This window comes from Taeniopygia guttata, chromosome 5 (assembly GCF_048771995.1).
Source record: "Taeniopygia guttata chromosome 5, bTaeGut7.mat, whole genome shotgun sequence".
In the NCBI taxonomy this organism is placed as follows: domain Eukaryota; kingdom Metazoa; phylum Chordata; class Aves; order Passeriformes; family Estrildidae; genus Taeniopygia; species Taeniopygia guttata.
Window position 1 is genome coordinate 8,692,127 of NC_133030.1, and position 20,384 is coordinate 8,712,510.

The following is a 20,384-nucleotide window of genomic DNA, read 5'->3' on the forward strand; positions in this document are numbered from 1 at the left end:
GCTGCCGGCTCAGGGCCACAGGACTCGGAGCGCAAACATCGGCTCTTTTCCCTGGGAAAGAAAACTCACCAGTCCAGGTTCCTGATGTCAGTTTGTAGGGCTCCCCTGGGACTGTCAGGGCAGCAAATGTATGAGGTGGGGGCAGATCCTGTCTGGGACTTATCCTTCGATGTTCGGATTTTTTGCACTCAGCTGCCCGCTCAGGGCCACAGGACTCGGAGCGCAAACATCGGCTCTTTTCCCTGGGAAAGAAAACTCACCAGTCCAGGTTCCTGATGTCAGTTTGTAGAGCTCTTTTTGGACTCTCAGGGCAGCACAAGTATGAGGTGGGGGCAGCTCCTGTCTGGGACTTATCCTTCGATGTTCCGATTTTTTGCACTCAGCTGCCCGCTCAGGGCCACAGGAGTCGGAGCGCAAACATCGGCTCTTTTCCCTGGGAAAGAAAACTCACCAGTCCAGGTTCCTGATGTCAATTTATAGGGCTCCCCTGGGACTGTCAGGGTAGCACAAGTATGAGGTGGGGGCAGATCCTGTCTGGGACTTATCCTTCGATGTTCGGATTTTTTGCACTCAGCTGCCCGCTCAGGGCCACAGGACTCGGAGCGCAAACATCGGCTCTTTTCCCTGGGAAAGAAAACTCACCAGTCCAGGTTCCTGATGTCAGTTTTTAGGGCTCCCCTGGAACTCTCAGGGCAACACAAGTATGAGGTGGGGGCAGCTCCTGTCTGGGACTTATCCTTCGATGTTCCGATTTTTTGCAGTCAGCTGCATGCTCAGGGCCACAGGACTCGGAGCGCAAACATCGGCTCTTTTCCCTGGGAAAGAAAACTCACCAGTCCAGGTTCCTGATGTCAGTTTGTAGGGCTCCCCTGGGACTGTCAGGGCAGCACAAGTATGAGGTGGGGGCAGATCCTGTCTGGGACTTATCCTTCGATGTTCGGATTTTTGCACTCAGCTGCCCGCTCAGGGCCACAGGACTCGGAGCGCAAACATCGGCTCTATTCCCTGGGAAAGAAAACTCACCAGTCCAGGTTCCTGATGTCAGTTTGTAGGGCTCCCCTGGGACTCTCAGGGCAGCACAAGTATGAGGTGGGGGCAGCTCCTGTCTGGGACTTATCCTTCGATGTTCCGATTTTTTGCAGTTAGCTGCCGGCTCATGGCCACAGGACTAGGAACGCAAACATCGGCTCTTTTCCCTGGGAAAGAAAACTCACCAGTCCAGGTTCCTGATGTCAGTTTGTAGGGCTCCCCTGGGACTCTCAGGGCAGCACAAGTATGAGGTGGGGGCAGCTCCTGTCTGGGACTTATCCTTCGATGTTCCGATTTTTTGCAGTCAGCTGCCCGCTCAGGGCCACAGGACTCGGAGCGCAAACATCGGCTCTTTTCCCTGGGAAAAAAAACTCACCAGTCCAGGTCCTGATGTCAGTTTGTAGAGCTCTTTTAGGACTCTCAGAGCAGCACAAGTATGAGGTGGGGGCAGCTCCTGTCTGGGACTTATCCTTCGATGTTCCGATTTTTTGCAGTCAGCTGCCGGCTCAGGGCCACAGGACTCGGAGCGAAAACATCGGCTCTTTTCCCTGGGAAAAAAACCTCACCAGTCCAGGTTCCTGATGTCAGTTTGTAGGGCTCCCCTGGAACTGTCAGGGTAGCAAAAGTATGAGGTGGGGGCAGCTCCTGTCTGGGACTTATCCTTCGATGTTCGGATTTTTTGCAGTCAGCTGCCGGCTCAGGGCCACAGGACTCGGAGCGCAAACATCGGCTCTTTTCCCTGGGAAAGAAAACTCACCAGTCCAGGTCCTGATGTCAGTTTGTAGAGCTCTTTTTGGACTGTCAGGGCAGCACAAGTATGAGGTGGGGGCAGATCCTGTCTGGGACTTATCCTTCGATGTTCGGATTTTTTGCACTCAGCTGCCCGCTCAGGGCCACAGGACTCGGAGCGCAAACATCGGCTCTTTTCCCTGGGAAAGAAAACTCACCAGTCCAGGTTCCTGATGTCAGTTTGTAGAGCTCTTTTTGGACTCTCAGAGCAGCACAAGTATGAGGCGGGGGCAGCTCCTGTCTGGGACTTATCCTTCGATGTTCCGATTTTTTGCAGTCAGCTGCCGGCTCAGGGCCACAGGACTCGGAGCGCAAACATCGGCTCTTTTCCCGGGGAAAGAAAACTCACCAGTCCAGGTTCCTGATGTCAGTTTGTAGGGCTCCCCTGGGACTGTCAGGGCAGCACAAGTATGAGGTGGGGGCAGCTCCTGTCTGGGACTTATACTTCGACGTTCGGATTTTTTGCAGTCAGCTGCCCGCTCAGGGCCACAGGACTCGGAGCGCAAACATCGGCTCTTTTCCCTGGGAAAGAAAACTCACCAGTCCAGGTTCCTGATGTCAGTTTGTATAGCTCTTTTTGGACTCTCAGGGCAGCACAAGTATGAGGTGGGGGCAGCTCCTGTCTGGGACTTATCCTTCGATGTTCGGAATTTGTGCGGTCAGCTGCCGGTTCAGGGCCACAGGACTCGGAGCGCAAACATCGGCTCTTTTCCCTGGGAAAGAAAACTCACCAGTCCAGGTTCCTGATGTCAGTTTGTAGGGCTCCCCTGGGACTCTCAGGGCAGCACAAGTATGAGGTGGGGGCAGCTCCTGTCTGGGACTTATCCTTCGATGTTCGGATTTTTTGCACTCAGCTGCCGGCTCAGGGCCACAGGACTCGGAGCGCAAACATCGGCTCTTTTCCCTGGGAAAGAAAACTCACCAGTCATGGTTCCTGATGTCAGTTTGTAGAGCTCTTTTTGGACTCTCAGGGCAGCACAAGTATGAGGTGGGGGCAGCTCCTGTCTGGGACTTATCCTTCGATGTTCGGATTTTTTGCGGTCAGCTGCCGGCTCAGGGCCACAGGACTCGGAGCGCAAACATCGGCTCTTTTCCCTGGGAAAGAAAACTCACCAGTCCAGGTTCCTGATGTCAGTTTGTAGAGCTCTTTTTGGACTCTCAGGGCAGCACAAGTATGAGGTGGGGGCAGCTCCTGTCTGGGACTTATCCTTCGATGTTCGGATTTTTTCCACTCAGCTGCCGGCTCAGGGCCACAGGACTCGGAGCGCAAACATCGGCTCTTTTCCCTGGGAAAGAAAACTCACCAGTCCAGGTTCCTGATGTCAGTTTGTAGGGCTCCCCTGGGACTCTCAGGGCAGCACAAGTATGAGGTGGGGGCAGCTCCTGTCTGGGACTTATCCTTCGATGTTCCGATTTTTTGCAGTCAGCTGCCCGCTCAGGGCCACAGGACTCGGAGCGCAAACATCGTCTCTTTTCCCTGGGAAAAAAAACTCACCAGTCCAGGTCCTGATGTCAGTTTGTAGAGCTCTTTTTGGACTGTCAGGGCAGCACAAGTATGAGGTGGGGGCAGCTCCTGTCTGGGACTTATCCTTCGATGTTCGGATTTTTTGCACTCAGCGGCCGGCTCAGGGCCACAGGACTCGGAGCGCAAACATCGGCTCTTTTCCCTGGGAAAGAAAACTCACCAGTCCAGGTTCCTGATGTCAGTTTGTAGGGCTCCCCTGGGACTCTCAGGGCAGCACAAGTATGAGGTGGGGGCAGCTCCTGTCTGGGACTTATACTTCGATGTTCGGATTTTTTGCAGTCAGCTGCCCGCTCAGGGCCACAGGACTCGGAGCGCAAACATCGGCTCTTTTCCCTGGGAAAGAAAACTCACCAGTCCAGGTTCCTGATGTCAGTTTGTATAGCTCTTTTTGGACTCTCAGGGCAGCACAAGTATGAGGTGGGGGCAGCTCCTGTCTGGGACTTATCCTTCGATGTTCGGAATTTGTGCGGTCAGCTGCCGGTTCAGGGCCACAGGACTCGGAGCGCAAACATCGGCTCTTTTCCCTGGGAAAGAAAACTCACCAGTCCAGGTTCCTGATGTCAGTTTGTAGGGCTCCCCTGGGACTCTCAGGGCAGCACAAGTATGAGGTGGGGGCAGCTCCTGTCTGGGACTTATCCTTCGATGTTCGGATTTTTTGCACTCAGCTGCCGGCTCAGGGCCACAGGACTTGGAGCGCAAACATCGGCTCTTTTCCTTGGGAAAGAAAACTAACCAGTCATGGTTCCTGATGTCAGTTTGTAGAACTCTTTTTGGACTGTCAGGGCAGCACAAGTATGAGGTGGGGGCAGCTCCTGTCTGGGACTTATCCTTCGATGTTCGGATTTTTTGCACTCAGCTGCCGGCTCAGGGCCACAGGACTCGGAGCGCAAACATCGGCTCTTTTCCCTGTGAAAGAAAACTCACCAGTCCAGGTTCCTGATGTCAGTTTGTAGAGCTCTTTTTGGACTCTCAGGGCAGCACAAGTATGAGGTGGGGGCAGCTCCTGTCTGGGACTTATCCTTCGATGTTCCGATTTTTTGCACTCAGCTGCCGGCTCAGGGCCACAGGACTCGGAGCGCAAACATCGGCTCTTTTCCCTGGGAAAGAAAACTCACCAGTCCAGGTTCCTGATGTCAGTTTGTAGGGCTCCCCTGGGACTGTCAGGGCAGCAAAAGTATGAGGTGGGGGCAGATCCTGTCTGGGACTTATCCTTCGATGTTCGGATTTTTTGCACTCAGCTGCCCGCTCAGGGCCACAGGACTCGGAGCGCAAACATCGGCTCTTTTCCCTGGGAAAGAAAACTCACCAGTCCAGGTTCCTGATGTCAGTTTGTAGGGCTCCCCTGGGACTCTCAGGGCAGCACAAATATGAGGTGGGGGCAGCTCCTGTCTGGGACTTATCCTTCGATGTTCCGATTTTTTGCAGTCAGCTGCCCGCTCAGGGCCACAGGACTCGGAGCGCAAACATCGGCTCTTTTCCCTGGGAAAAAAAACTCACCAGTCCAGGTCCTGATGTCAGTTTGTAGAGCTCTTTTTGGACTGTCAGGGCAGCACAAGTATGAGGTGGGGGCAGCTCCTGTCTGGGACTTATCCTTCGATGTTCGGATTTTTTGCACTCAGCTGCCCGCTCAGGGCCACAGGACTCGGAGCGCAAACATCGGCTCTTTTCCCTGGGAAAGAAAACTCACCAGTCCAGGTTCCTGATGTCAGTTTGTAGAGCTCTTTTTGGACTCTCAGGGCAGCACAAGTATGAGGTGGGGGCAGCTCCTGTCTGGGACTTATCCTTCGATGTTCCGATTTTTTGCACTCAGCTGCCCGCTCAGGGCCACAGGAGTCGGAGCGCAAACATCGGCTCTTTTCCCTGGGAAAGAAAACTCACCAGTCCAGGTTCCTGATGTCAGTTTGTAGGCCTCCCCTGGGACTGTCAGGGTAGCACAAGTATGAGGTGGGGGCAGATCCTGTCTGGGACTTATCCTTCGATGTTCGGATTTTTTGCACTCAGCTGCCCGCTCAGGGCCACAGGACTCGGAGCGCAAACATCGGCTCTTTTCCCTGGGAAAGAAAACTCACCAGTCCAGGTTCCTGATGTCAGTTTGTAGAGCTCTTTTTGGACTCTCAGGGCAGCACAAGTATGAGGTGGGGGCAGCTCCTGTCTGGGACTTATCCTTCGATGTTCGGATTTTTTGCACTCAGCTGCCGGCTCAGGGCCACAGGACTCGGAGCGCAAACATCGGCTCTTTTCCCTGGGAAAGAAAACTCACCAGTCCAGGTTCCTGATGTCAGTTTGTAGAGCTCTTTTTGGACTCTCAGGGCAGCACAAGTATGAGGTGGGGGCAGCTCCTGTCTGGGACTTATCCTTCGATGTTCCGATTTTTTGCAGTCAGCTGCATGCTCAGGGCCACAGGACTCGGAGCGCAAACATCGGCTCTTTTCCCTGGGAAAGAAAACTCACCAGTCCAGGTTCCTGATGTCAGTTTGTAGGGCTCCCCTGGAACTCTCAGGGCAACACAAGTATGAGGTGGGGGCAGCTCCTGTCTGGGACTTATACTTCGATGTTCGGATTTTTTGCAGTCAGCTGCCCGCTCAGGGCCACAGGACTCGGAGCGCAAACATCGGCTCTTTTCCCTGGGAAAGAAAACTCACCAGTCCAGGTTCCTGATGTCAGTTTGTAGGGCTCCCCTGGAACTCTCAGGGTAGCACAAGTATGAGGAGGGGGCAGATCCTGTCTGGGACTTATCCTTCGATGTTCGGACTTTTTGCACTCAACTGCCCGCTCAGGGCCACAGGACTCGGAGCGCAAACATCGGCCCTTTTCCCTGGGAAAGAAAACTCACCAGTCCAGGTTCCTGATGTCAGTTTGTAGGGCTCCCCTGGAACTCTCAGGGCAACACAAGTATGAGGTGGGGGCAGCTCCTGTCTGGGACTTATCCTTCGATGTTCGGATTTTGTGCGGGCAGCTGCCGGCTCAGGGCCACAGGACTCGGAGCGAAAACATCGGCTCTTTTCCCTGGGAAAAAAAACTCACCAGTCCAGGTTCCTGATGTCAGTTTGTAGAGCTCTTTTTGGACTCTCAGGGCAGCACAAGTATGAGGTGGGGGCAGCTTCTGTCTGGGACTTATCCTTCGATGTTCGGATTTTTTGCACTCAGCTGCCCGCTCAGGGCCACAGGACTCGGAGCGCAAACATCGGCTCTTTTCCCTGGGAAAGAAAACTCACCAGTCCAGGTTCCTGATGTCAGTTTGTAGGGCTCCCCTGGGACTGTCAGGGCAGCACAAGTATGAGGTGGGGGCAGCTCCTGTCTGGGACTTATCCTTCGATGTTCGGAATTTGTGCGGTCAGCTGCCGGCTCAGGGCCACAGGACTCAGAGTGCAAACATCGGCTCTTTTCCCTGGGAAAGAAAACTCACCAGTCCAGGTTCCTGATGTCAGTTTGTAGGGCTCCCCTGGAACTCTCAGGGCAGCACAAGTATGAGGTGGGGGCAGCTCCTGTCTACGACTTATCCTTCGATGTTCGGATATTTTGCAGTCAGCTGCCGGCTCAGGGCCACAGGACTCGGAGCGCAAACATCGGCTCTTTTCCCTGGGAAAGAAAACTCACCAGTCCAGGTTCCTGATGTCAGTTTGTAGGGCTCCCCTGGGACTCTCAGGGCAGCACAAGTATGAGGTGGGGGCAGATCCTGTCTGGGACTTATCCTTCGATGTTCGGATTTTTTGCACTCAGCTGCCGGCTCAGGGCCACAGGACTCGGAGCGCAAACATCGGCTCTTTTCCCTGGGAAAGAAAACTCACCAGTCCAGGTTCCTGATGTCAGTTTGTAGGGCTCTTTTTGGACTCTCAGGGCAGCACAAGTATGAGGTGGGGGCAGCTCCTGTCTGGGACTTATCCTTCGATGTTCGGATTTTTTGCAGTCAGCTGCCGGCTCAGTGCCACAGGACTCGGAGCGCAAACATCGGCTCTTTTCCCTGGGAAAGAAAACTCACCAGTCCAGGTTCCTGATGTCAGTTTGTAGGGCTCCCCTGGGACTGTCAGGGCAGCACAAGTATGAGGTGGGGGCAGCTCCTGTCTGGGACTTATCCTTCGATGTTCGGATTTTTTGCAGTCAGCTGCCCGCTCAGGGCCACAGGACTCGGAGCGCAAACATCGGCTCTTTTCCCTGGGAAAGAAAACTCACCAGTCCAGGTTCCTGATGTCAGTTTGTAGGGCTCCCCTGGGACTCTCAGGGCAGCACAAGTATGAGGTGGGGGCAGCTCCTGTCTGGGACTTATCCTTCGATGTTCCGATTTTTTGCAGTCAGCTGCCCGCTCAGGGCCACAGGACTCGGAGCGCAAACATCGTCTCTTTTCCCTGGGAAAAAAAACTCACCAGTCCAGGTCCTGATGTCAGTTTGTAGAGCTCTTTTTGGACTGTCAGGGCAGCACAAGTATGAGGTGGGGGCAGCTCCTGTCTGGGACTTATCCTTCGATGTTCGGATTTTTTGCACTCAGCGGCCGGCTCAGGGCCACAGGACTCGGAGCGCAAACATCGGCTCTTTTCCCTGGGAAAGAAAACTCACCAGTCCAGGTTCCTGATGTCAGTTTGTAGGGCTCCCCTGGGACTCTCAGGGCAGCACAAGTATGAGGTGGGGGCAGCTCCTGTCTGGGACTTATACTTCGATGTTCGGATTTTTTGCAGTCAGCTGCCCGCTCAGGGCCACAGGACTCGGAGCGCAAACATCGGCTCTTTTCCCTGGGAAAGAAAACTCACCAGTCCAGGTTCCTGATGTCAGTTTGTATAGCTCTTTTTGGACTCTCAGGGCAGCACAAGTATGAGGTGGGGGCAGCTCCTGTCTGGGACTTATCCTTCGATGTTCGGAATTTGTGCGGTCAGCTGCCGGTTCAGGGCCACAGGACTCGGAGCGCAAACATCGGCTCTTTTCCCTGGGAAAGAAAACTCACCAGTCCAGGTTCCTGATGTCAGTTTGTAGGGCTCCCCTGGGACTCTCAGGGCAGCACAAGTATGAGGTGGGGGCAGCTCCTGTCTGGGACTTATCCTTCGATGTTCGGATTTTTTGCACTCAGCTGCCGGCTCAGGGCCACAGGACTTGGAGCGCAAACATCGGCTCTTTTCCTTGGGAAAGAAAACTAACCAGTCATGGTTCCTGATGTCAGTTTGTAGAACTCTTTTTGGACTGTCAGGGCAGCACAAGTATGAGGTGGGGGCAGCTCCTGTCTGGGACTTATCCTTCGATGTTCGGATTTTTTGCACTCAGCTGCCGGCTCAGGGCCACAGGACTCGGAGCGCAAACATCGGCTCTTTTCCCTGTGAAAGAAAACTCACCAGTCCAGGTTCCTGATGTCAGTTTGTAGAGCTCTTTTTGGACTCTCAGGGCAGCACAAGTATGAGGTGGGGGCAGCTCCTGTCTGGGACTTATCCTTCGATGTTCCGATTTTTTGCACTCAGCTGCCGGCTCAGGGCCACAGGACTCGGAGCGCAAACATCGGCTCTTTTCCCTGGGAAAGAAAACTCACCAGTCCAGGTTCCTGATGTCAGTTTGTAGGGCTCCCCTGGGACTGTCAGGGCAGCAAAAGTATGAGGTGGGGGCAGATCCTGTCTGGGACTTATCCTTCGATGTTCGGATTTTTTGCACTCAGCTGCCCGCTCAGGGCCACAGGACTCGGAGCGCAAACATCGGCTCTTTTCCCTGGGAAAGAAAACTCACCAGTCCAGGTTCCTGATGTCAGTTTGTAGGGCTCCCCTGGGACTCTCAGGGCAGCACAAATATGAGGTGGGGGCAGCTCCTGTCTGGGACTTATCCTTCGATGTTCCGATTTTTTGCAGTCAGCTGCCCGCTCAGGGCCACAGGACTCGGAGCGCAAACATCGGCTCTTTTCCCTGGGAAAAAAAACTCACCAGTCCAGGTCCTGATGTCAGTTTGTAGAGCTCTTTTTGGACTGTCAGGGCAGCACAAGTATGAGGTGGGGGCAGCTCCTGTCTGGGACTTATCCTTCGATGTTCGGATTTTTTGCACTCAGCTGCCCGCTCAGGGCCACAGGACTCGGAGCGCAAACATCGGCTCTTTTCCCTGGGAAAGAAAACTCACCAGTCCAGGTTCCTGATGTCAGTTTGTAGAGCTCTTTTTGGACTCTCAGGGCAGCACAAGTATGAGGTGGGGGCAGCTCCTGTCTGGGACTTATCCTTCGATGTTCCGATTTTTTGCACTCAGCTGCCCGCTCAGGGCCACAGGAGTCGGAGCGCAAACATCGGCTCTTTTCCCTGGGAAAGAAAACTCACCAGTCCAGGTTCCTGATGTCAGTTTGTAGGCCTCCCCTGGGACTGTCAGGGTAGCACAAGTATGAGGTGGGGGCAGATCCTGTCTGGGACTTATCCTTCGATGTTCGGATTTTTTGCACTCAGCTGCCCGCTCAGGGCCACAGGACTCGGAGCGCAAACATCGGCTCTTTTCCCTGGGAAAGAAAACTCACCAGTCCAGGTTCCTGATGTCAGTTTGTAGAGCTCTTTTTGGACTCTCAGGGCAGCACAAGTATGAGGTGGGGGCAGCTCCTGTCTGGGACTTATCCTTCGATGTTCGGATTTTTTGCACTCAGCTGCCGGCTCAGGGCCACAGGACTCGGAGCGCAAACATCGGCTCTTTTCCCTGGGAAAGAAAACTCACCAGTCCAGGTTCCTGATGTCAGTTTGTAGAGCTCTTTTTGGACTCTCAGGGCAGCACAAGTATGAGGTGGGGGCAGCTCCTGTCTGGGACTTATCCTTCGATGTTCCGATTTTTTGCAGTCAGCTGCATGCTCAGGGCCACAGGACTCGGAGCGCAAACATCGGCTCTTTTCCCTGGGAAAGAAAACTCACCAGTCCAGGTTCCTGATGTCAGTTTGTAGGGCTCCCCTGGAACTCTCAGGGCAACACAAGTATGAGGTGGGGGCAGCTCCTGTCTGGGACTTATACTTCGATGTTCGGATTTTTTGCAGTCAGCTGCCCGCTCAGGGCCACAGGACTCGGAGCGCAAACATCGGCTCTTTTCCCTGGGAAAGAAAACTCACCAGTCCAGGTTCCTGATGTCAGTTTGTAGGGCTCCCCTGGAACTCTCAGGGTAGCACAAGTATGAGGAGGGGGCAGATCCTGTCTGGGACTTATCCTTCGATGTTCGGACTTTTTGCACTCAACTGCCCGCTCAGGGCCACAGGACTCGGAGCGCAAACATCGGCCCTTTTCCCTGGGAAAGAAAACTCACCAGTCCAGGTTCCTGATGTCAGTTTGTAGGGCTCCCCTGGAACTCTCAGGGCAACACAAGTATGAGGTGGGGGCAGCTCCTGTCTGGGACTTATCCTTCGATGTTCGGATTTTGTGCGGGCAGCTGCCGGCTCAGGGCCACAGGACTCGGAGCGAAAACATCGGCTCTTTTCCCTGGGAAAAAAAACTCACCAGTCCAGGTTCCTGATGTCAGTTTGTAGAGCTCTTTTTGGACTCTCAGGGCAGCACAAGTATGAGGTGGGGGCAGCTTCTGTCTGGGACTTATCCTTCGATGTTCGGATTTTTTGCACTCAGCTGCCCGCTCAGGGCCACAGGACTCGGAGCGCAAACATCGGCTCTTTTCCCTGGGAAAGAAAACTCACCAGTCCAGGTTCCTGATGTCAGTTTGTAGGGCTCCCCTGGGACTGTCAGGGCAGCACAAGTATGAGGTGGGGGCAGCTCCTGTCTGGGACTTATCCTTCGATGTTCGGAATTTGTGCGGTCAGCTGCCGGCTCAGGGCCACAGGACTCAGAGTGCAAACATCGGCTCTTTTCCCTGGGAAAGAAAACTCACCAGTCCAGGTTCCTGATGTCAGTTTGTAGGGCTCCCCTGGAACTCTCAGGGCAGCACAAGTATGAGGTGGGGGCAGCTCCTGTCTACGACTTATCCTTCGATGTTCGGATATTTTGCAGTCAGCTGCCGGCTCAGGGCCACAGGACTCGGAGCGCAAACATCGGCTCTTTTCCCTGGGAAAGAAAACTCACCAGTCCAGGTTCCTGATGTCAGTTTGTAGGGCTCCCCTGGGACTCTCAGGGCAGCACAAGTATGAGGTGGGGGCAGATCCTGTCTGGGACTTATCCTTCGATGTTCGGATTTTTTGCACTCAGCTGCCGGCTCAGGGCCACAGGACTCGGAGCGCAAACATCGGCTCTTTTCCCTGGGAAAGAAAACTCACCAGTCCAGGTTCCTGATGTCAGTTTGTAGGGCTCTTTTTGGACTCTCAGGGCAGCACAAGTATGAGGTGGGGGCAGCTCCTGTCTGGGACTTATCCTTCGATGTTCGGATTTTTTGCAGTCAGCTGCCGGCTCAGTGCCACAGGACTCGGAGCGCAAACATCGGCTCTTTTCCCTGGGAAAGAAAACTCACCAGTCCAGGTTCCTGATGTCAGTTTGTAGGGCTCCCCTGGGACTGTCAGGGCAGCACAAGTATGAGGTGGGGGCAGCTCCTGTCTGGGACTTATCCTTCGATGTTCGGATTTTTTGCAGTCAGCTGCCCGCTCAGGGCCACAGGACTCGGAGCGCAAACATCGGCTCTTTTCCCTGGGAAAGAAAACTCACCAGTCCAGGTTCCTGATGTCAGTTTGTAGGGCTCCCCTGGGACTGTCAGGGCAGCACAAGTATGAGGTGGGGGCAGCTCCTGTCTGGGACTTATCCTTCGATGTTCGGATTTTTTGCACTCAGCTGCCGGCTCAGGGCCACAGGACTCGGAGCGCAAACATCGGCTCTTTTCCCTGGGAAAGAAAACTCACCAGTCATGGTTCCTGATGTCAGTTTGTAGAGCTCCCCTGGGACTCTCAGGGCAGCACAAGTATGAGGTGGGGGCAGCTCCTGTCTGGGACTTATCCTTCGATGTTCGGATTTTTTGCACTCAGCTGCCCGCTCAGGGCCACAGGACTCGGAGCGCAAACATCGGCTCTTTTCCCTGGGAAAGAAAACTCACCAGTCCAGGTCCTGATGTCAGTTTGTAGAGCTCTTTTTGGACTCTCAGGGCAGCACAAGTATGAGGTGGGGGCAGCTCCTGTCTGGGACTTATCCTTCAATGTTCGGATTTTTTGCACTCAGCTGCCGGCTCAGGGCCACAGGACTCGGAGCGCAAACATCGGCTCTTTTCCCTGGGAAAGAAAACTCACCAGTCCAGGTTCTTGATGTCAGTTTGTAGAGCTCTTTTTAGACTCTCAGGGCAGCACAAGTATGAGGTGGGGGCAGCTCCTGTCTGGGACTTATCCTTCGATGTTCGGATTTTTTGCGGTCAGCTGCTGGCTCAGGGCCACAGGACTCGGAGCGCAAACATCGGCTCTTTTCCCTGGGAAAGAAAACTCACCAGTCATGGTTCCTGATGTCAGTTTGTAGAGCTCTTTTTGGACTGTCAGGGCAGCACAAGTATGAGGTGGGGGCAGCTCCTGTCTGGGACTTATCCTTCGATGTTCCGATTTTTTGCACTCAGCTGCCCGCTCAGGGCCACAGGACTCGGAGCGCAAACATCGGCTCTTTTCCCTGGGAAAGAAAACTCACCAGTCCAGGTTCCTGATGTCAGTTTGTAGGGCTCCCCTGGAACTCTCAGGGCAGCACAAGTATGAGGTGGGGGCAGCTCCTGTCTGGGACTTATCCTTCGATGTTCGGATTTTTTGCACTCAGCTGCCCGCTCAGGGCCACAGGAGTCGGAGCGCAAACATCGGCTCTTTTCCCTGGGAAAGAAAACTCACCAGTCCAGATTCCTGATGTCAGTTTGTAGGGCTCCCCTGGGACTGTCAGGGCAGCACAAGTATGAGGTGGGGGCAGCTCCTGTCTGGGACTTATCCTTCGATGTTCCGATTTTTTGCAGTCAGCTGCCCGCTCAGGGCCACAGGACTCGGACTGCAAACATCGGCTCTTTTCCCTGGGAAAAAAAACTCACCAGTCCAGGTCCTGATGTCAGTTTGTAGAGCTCTTTTTGGACTGTCATGGCAGCACAAGTATGAGGTGGGGGCAGCTCCTGTCTGGGACTTATCCTTCGATGTTCGGATTTTTTGCACTCAGCTGCCCGCTCAGGGCCACAGGACTCGGAGCGCAAACATCGGCTCTTTTCCCTGGGAAAGAAAACTCACCAGTCCAGGTTCCTGATGTCAGTTTGTAGAGCTCTTTTTGGACTCTCAGAGCAGCACAAGTATGAGGTGGGGGCAGATCCTGTCTGGGACTTATCCTTCGATGTTCCGATTTTTTGCAGTCAGCTGCCGGCTCAGGGCCACAGGACTCGGAGCGCAAACATCAGCTCTTTTCCCTGGGAAATAAAACTCACCAGTCCAGGTTCCTGATGTGAGTTTGTAGGGCTTCCCTGGGACTGTCAGGGCAGCACAAGTATGAGGTGGGGGCAGATCCTGTCTGGGACTTATACTTCGATGTTCGGATTTTTTGCAGTCAGCTGCCGGCTCAGGGCCACAGGACTCGGAGCGCAAACATCGGCTCTTTTCCCTGGGAAAGAAAACTCACCAGTCCAGGTTCCTGATGTCAGTTTGTAGGGCTCCCCTGGGACTCTCAGGGCAGCACAAGTATGAGGTGGGGGCAGCTCCTGTCTGGGACTTATCCTTCGATGTTCGGATTTTTTGCAGTCAGCTGCCGGCTCAGGGCCACAGGACTCGGAGCGCAAACATCGGCTCTTTTCCCTGGGAAAGAAAACTAACCAGTCCAGGTTCCTGATGTCAGTTTGTAGAGCTCTTTTTGGACTCTCAGGGCAGCACAAGTATGAGGTGGGGGCAGCTCCTGTCTGGGACTTATCCTTCGATGTTCCGATTTTTTGCAGTCAGCTGCCCGCTCACGGCCACAGGATTCGGAGCGCAAACATCGGCTCTTTTCCCTGGGAAAGAAAACTCACCAGTCCAGGTTCCTGATGTCAGTTTGTAGGGCTCCCCTGGGACTGTCAGGGCAGCACAAGTATGAGGTGGGGGCAGCTCCTGTCTGGGACCTATCCTTCGATGTTCGGAATTTGTGCGGTCAGCTGCTGGCTCAGGGCCACAGGACTCGGAGCGCAAACATCGGCTCTTTTCCCTGGGAAAGAAAACTCACCAGTCCAGGTTCCTGATGTCAGTTTGTAGGGCTCCCCTGGAACTCTCAGGGCAGCACAAGTATGAGGTGGGGGCAGCTCCTGTCTGGGACTTATCCTTCGATGTTCGGATTTTTTGCACTCAGCTGCCGGCTCAGGGCCAAAGGACTCGGAGCGCAAACATCGGCTCTTTTCCCTGGGAAAGAAAACTCACCAGTCATGGTTCCTGATGTCAGTTTGTAGAGCTCTTTTTGGACTCTCAGGGCAGCACAAGTTTGAGGTGGGGGCAGCTCCTGTCTGGGACTTATCCTTCGATGTTCCGATTTTTTGCACTCAGCTGCCCGCTCAGGGCCACAGGACTCGGAGCGCAAACATCGGCTCTTTTCCCTGGGAAAGAAAACTCACCAGTCCAGGTTCCTGATGTCAGTTTGTAGGGCTCCCCTGGGACTCTCAGGGCAGCACAAGTATGAGGTGGGGGCAGCTCCTGTCTGGGACTTATCCTTCGATGTTCGGATTTTTTGCAGTCAGCTGCCGGCTCAGGGCCACAGGACTCGGAGCGCAAACATCGGCTCTTTTCCCTGGGAAAGAAAACTCACCAGTCCAGGTCCTGATGTCAGTTTGTAGAGCTCTTTTTGGACTGTCAGGGCAGCACAAGTATGAGGTGGGGGCAGCTCCTGTCTGGGACTTATCCTTTGATGTTCGGATTTTTTGCACTCAGCTGCCCGCTCAGGGCCACAGGACTCGGAGCGCAAACATCGGCTCTTTTCCCTGGGAAAGAAAACTCACCAGTCCAGGTTCCTGATGTCAGTTTGTAGAGCTCTTTTTGGACTCTCAGAGCAGCACAAGAATGAGGTGGGGGCAGCTCCTGTCTGGGACTTATCCTTCGATGTTCCGATTTTTTGCAGTCACCTGACGGCTCAGGGCCACAGGACTCGGAGCGCAAACATCGGCTCTTTTCCCTGGGAAAGAAAACTCACCAGTCCAGGTTCCTGATGTCAGTTTGTAGGGCTCCCCTGGGACTGTCAGGGCAGCACAAGTATGAGGTGGGGGCAGCTCCTGTCTGGGACTTATACTTCGATGTTCGGATTTTTTGCAGTCAGCTGCCCGCTCAGGGCCACAGGACTCGGAGCGCAAACATCGGCTCTTTTCCCTGGGAAAGAAAACTCACCAGTCATGGTTCCTGATGTCAGTTTGTAGAGCTCTTTTTGGACTCTCAGGGCAGCACAAGTATGAGGTGGGGGCAGCTCCTGTCTGGGACTTATCCTTCGATGTTCGGAATTTGTGCGGTCAGCTGCCGGTTCAGGGCCACAGGACTCGGAGCGCAAACATTGCTCTTTTCCCTGGGAAAGAAAACTCACCAGTCCAGGTTCCTGATATCAGTTTGTAGGGCTCCCCTGGGACTCTCAGGGCAGCACAAGTATGAGGTGGGGGCAGCTCCTGTCTGGGACTTATCCTTCGATGTTCGGATTTTTTGCACTCAGCTGCCCGCTCAGGGCCACAGGACTCGGAGCGCAAACATCGGCTCTTTTCCCTGGGAAAGAAAACTCACCAGTCCAGGTTCCTGATGTCAGTTTGTAGAGCTCTTTTTGGACTCTCAGGGCAGCACAAGTATGAGGTGGGGGCAGCTCCTGTCTGGGACTTATCCTTCGATGTTCGGAATTTGTGCGGTCAGCTCCCGGTTCAGGGCCACAGGACTCGGAGCGCAAACATCGGCTTTTTTCCCTGGGAAAGAAAACTCACCAGTCCAGGTTCCTGATGTCAGTTTGTAGGGCTCCCCTGGGACTCTCAGGGCAGCACAAGTATGAGGTGGGGGCAGCTCCTGTCTGGGACTTATCCTTCGATGTTCGGATTTTTTGCAGTCAGCTGCCGGCTCAGGGCCACAGGACTCGGAGCGCAAACATCGGCTCTTTTCCCTGGGAAAGAAAACTCACCAGTCCAGGTTCCTGATGTCAGTTTGTAGAGCTCTTTTTGGACTCTCAGGGCAGCACAAGTATGAGGTGGGGGCAGCTTTTGTCTGGCACTTATCCTTCGATGTTCGGATTTTTTGCACTCAGCTGCCGGCTCAGGGCCACAGGACTCGGAGCGCAAACATCGGCTCTTTTCCCTGGGAAAGAAAACTCACCAGTCATGGTTCCTGATGTCAGTTTGTAGAGCTCTTTTTGGACTCTCAGGGCAGCACAAGTATGAGGTGGGGGCAGCTCCTGTCTGGGACTTATCCTTCGATGTTCCGATTTTTTGCAGTCAGCTGCCCGCTCAGGGCCACAGGACTCGGAGCGCAAACATCGGCTCTTTTCCCTGGGAAAGAAAACTCACCAGTCCAGGTCCTGATGTCAGTTTGTAGAGCTCTTTTTGGACTGTCAGGTCAGCACAAGTATGAGGTGGGGGCAGCTCCTGTCTGGGACTTATCCTTCGATGTTCGGATTTTTTGCACTCAGCTGCCGGCTCAGGGCCACAGGACTCGGAGCGCAAACATCGGCTCTTTTCCCTGGGAAAGAAAACTCACCAGTCCAGGTTCCTGATGTCAGTTTGTAGGGCTCCCCTGGGACTGTCAGGGCAGCACAGATATGAGGTGGGGGCAGCTCCTGTCTGGGACTTATCCTTCGATGTTCGGATTTTTTGCAGTCAGCTGCCGGCTCAGGGCCACAGGACTCGGAGCGCAAACATCGGCTCTTTTCCCTGGGAAAGAAAACTCACCAGTCATGGTTCCTGATGTCAGTTTGTAGAGCTCTTTTTGGACTCTCAGGGCAGCACAAGTATGAGGTGGGGGCAGCTCCTGTCTGGGACTTATCCTTCGATGTTCGGATTTTTTGCAGTCAGCTGCCCGCTCAGGGCCACAGGACTCGGAGCGCAAACATCGGCTCTTTTCCCGGGGAAAGAAAACTCACCAGTCCAGGTTCCTGATGTCAGTTTGTAGGGCTCCCCTGGAACTCTCAGGGCAGCACAAGTATGAGGTGGGGGCAGCTCCTGTCTGGGACCTATCATTCGATGTTCCGATTTTTTGCAGTCAGCTGCATGCTCAGGGCCACAGGACTCGGAGCGCAAACATCGGCTCTTTTCCCTGGGTAAAAAAACTCACCAGTCCAGGTTCCTGATGTCAGTTTGTAGGGCTCCCCTGGGACTGTCAGGGCAGCACAAGTATGAGGTGGGGGCAGCTCCTGTCTGGGACTTATCCTTCGATGTTCGGATTTTTTGCACTCAGCTGCCCGCTCAGGGCCACAGGACTCAGAGCGCAAACATCGGTTCTTTTCCCTGGGAAAGAAAACTCACCAGTCCAGGTTCCTGATGTCAGTTTGTAGGGCTCCCCTGGGACTCTCAGGGCAGCAAAAGTATGAGGTGGGGGCAGCACCTGTCTGGGACTTATCCTTCGATGTTCGGAATTTGTGCGGGCAGCTGCCGGCTCAGGGCCACAGGACTCGGAGCGAAAACATCGGCTCTTTTCCCTGGGAAAAAAAACTCACCAGTCCAGGTTCCTGATGTCAGTTTGTAGGGCTCCCCTGGAACTGTCAGGGTAGCACAAGTATGAGGTGGGGGCAGCTCCTGTCTGGGACTTATCCTTCGATGTTCGGATTTTTTGCACTCATCTGCCCGCTCAGGGCCACAGGAGTCGGAGCGCAAACATCGGCTCTTTTCCCTGGGAAAGAAAACTCACCAGTCCAGGTTCCTGAAGTCATTTTGTAGAGCTCTTTTTGGACTCTCAGGGCAGCACAAGTATGAGGTGGGGGCAGCTCCTGTCTGGGACTTATCCTTCGATGTTCGGATATTTTGCACTCAGCTGCCCACTCAGGGCCACAGGACTCGGAGCGCAAACATCGGCTCTTTTCCCTGGGAAAGAAAACTCACCAGTCCAGGTTCCTGATGTCAGTTTGTAGGGCTCCCCTGGGACTCTCAGGGCAGCACAAGTATGAGGTGGGGGCAGCTCCTGTCTGGGACTTATCCTTCGATGTTCCGATTTTTTGCAGTCAGCTGCCCGCTCAGGGCCACAGGACTCGGAGTGCAAACATCGTCTCTTTTCCCTGGGAAAGAAAACTCACCAGTCCAGGTTCCTGATGTCAGTTTGTAGAGCTCTTTTTGGAGTCTCAGGGCAGCACAAGTATGAGGTGGGGGCAGCTCCTGTCTGGGACTTATCCTTCGATGTTCGGATTTTTTGCACTCAGCTGCCCGCTCAGGGCCACAGGACTCGGAGCGCAAACATCGGCTCTTTTCCCTGGGAAAGAAAACTCACCAGTCATGGTTCCTGATGTCAGTTTGTAGAGCTCTTTTTGGACTCTCAGGGCAGCACAAGTATGAGGTGGGGGCAGCTCCTGTCTGGGACTTATCCTTCGATGTTCGGATTTTTTGCAGTCAGCTGCCAGCTCAGGGCCACAGGACTCGGAGCGCAAACATCGGCTCTTTTCCCTGGGAAAGAAAACTCACCAGTCCAGGTTCCTGATGTCAGTTTGTAGAGCTCTTTTTGGACTCTCAGGGCAGCACAAGTATGAGGTGGGGGCAGCTCCTGTCTGGGACTTATCCTTCGATGTTCCGATTTTTTGCACTCAGCTGCCGGCTCAGGGCCACAGGACTCGGAGCGCAAACATCGGCTCTTTTCCCTGAGAAAGAAAACTCACCAGTCCAGGTTCCTGATGTCAGTTTGTAGGGCTCCCCTGGGACTGTCAGGGCAGCAAATGTATGAGGTGGGGGCAGATCCTGTCTGGGACTTATCCTTCGATGTTCGGATTTTTTGCAGTCAGCTGCCGGCTCAGGGCCACAGGACTCGGAGCGCAAACATCGGCTCTTTTCCCTGGGAAAGAAAACTCACCAGTCCAGGTTCCTGATGTCAGTTTGTAGGGCTCCCCTGGGACTCTCAGGGCAGCACAAGTATGAGGTGGGGGCAGCTCCTGTCTGGGACTTATCCTTCGATATTCCGATTTTTTGCAGTCAGCTGCCCGCTCAGGGCCACAGGACTCGGAGCGCAAACATCGGCTCTTTTCCCTGCGAAAGAAAACTCACCAGTCCAGGTCCTGATGTCAGTTTGTAGAGCTCTTTTTGGACTGTCAGGGCAGCACAAGTATGAGGTGGGGGCAGATCCTGTCTGGGACTTATCCTTCGATGTTCGGATTTTTTGCACTCAGCTGCCCGCTCAGGGCCACAGGACTCGGAGCGCAAACATCGGCTCTTTTCCCTGGGAAAGAAAACTCACCAGTCATGGTTCCTGATGTCAGTTTGTAGAGCTCTTTTTGGACTCTCAGAGCAGCACAAGTATGAGGCGGGGGCAGCTCCTGTCTGGGACTTATCCTTCGATGTTCCGATTTTTGCAGTCAGCTGACGGCTCAGGGCCACAGGACTCGGAGCGCAAACATCGGCTCTTTTCCCTGGGAAAGAAAACTCACCAGTCCAGGTTCCTGATGTCAGTTTGTAGGGCTCCCCTGGGACTGTCAGGGCAGCACAAGTATGAGGTGGGGGCAGCTCCTGTCTGGGACTTATCCTTCGATGTTCCGATTTTTTGCAGTCAGCTGCCCGCTCAGGGCCACAGGACTCAGAGCGCAAACATCGGCTCTTTTCCCTGGGAAAAAAAACTCACCAGTCCAGGTCCTGATGTCAGTTTGTAGAGCTCTTTTAGGACTCTCAGAGCAGCACAAGTATGAGGTGGGGGCAGCTCCTGTCTGGGACTTATCCTTCGATGTTCCGATTTTTTGCAGTCAGCTGACCGCTCAGGGCCACAGGACTCGGAGCGCAAACATTGGCTTTTTTCCCTGGGAAAGAAAACTCACCAGTCCAGGTTCCTGATGTCAGTTTGTAGAGCTCTTTTTGGACTCTCAGGGCAGCACAAGTATGAGGTGGGGGCAGCTCCTGTCTGGGACTTATACTTCGATGTTCGGATTTTTTGCAGTCAGCTGCCCGCTCAGGGCCACAGGACTCGGAGCGCAAACATCGGCTCTTTTCCCTGGGAAAGAAAACTCACCAGTCCAGGTTCCTGATGTCAGTTTGTAGGGCTCCCCTGGAACTCTCAGGGCAGCACAAGTATGAGGTGGGGGCAGCTCCTGTC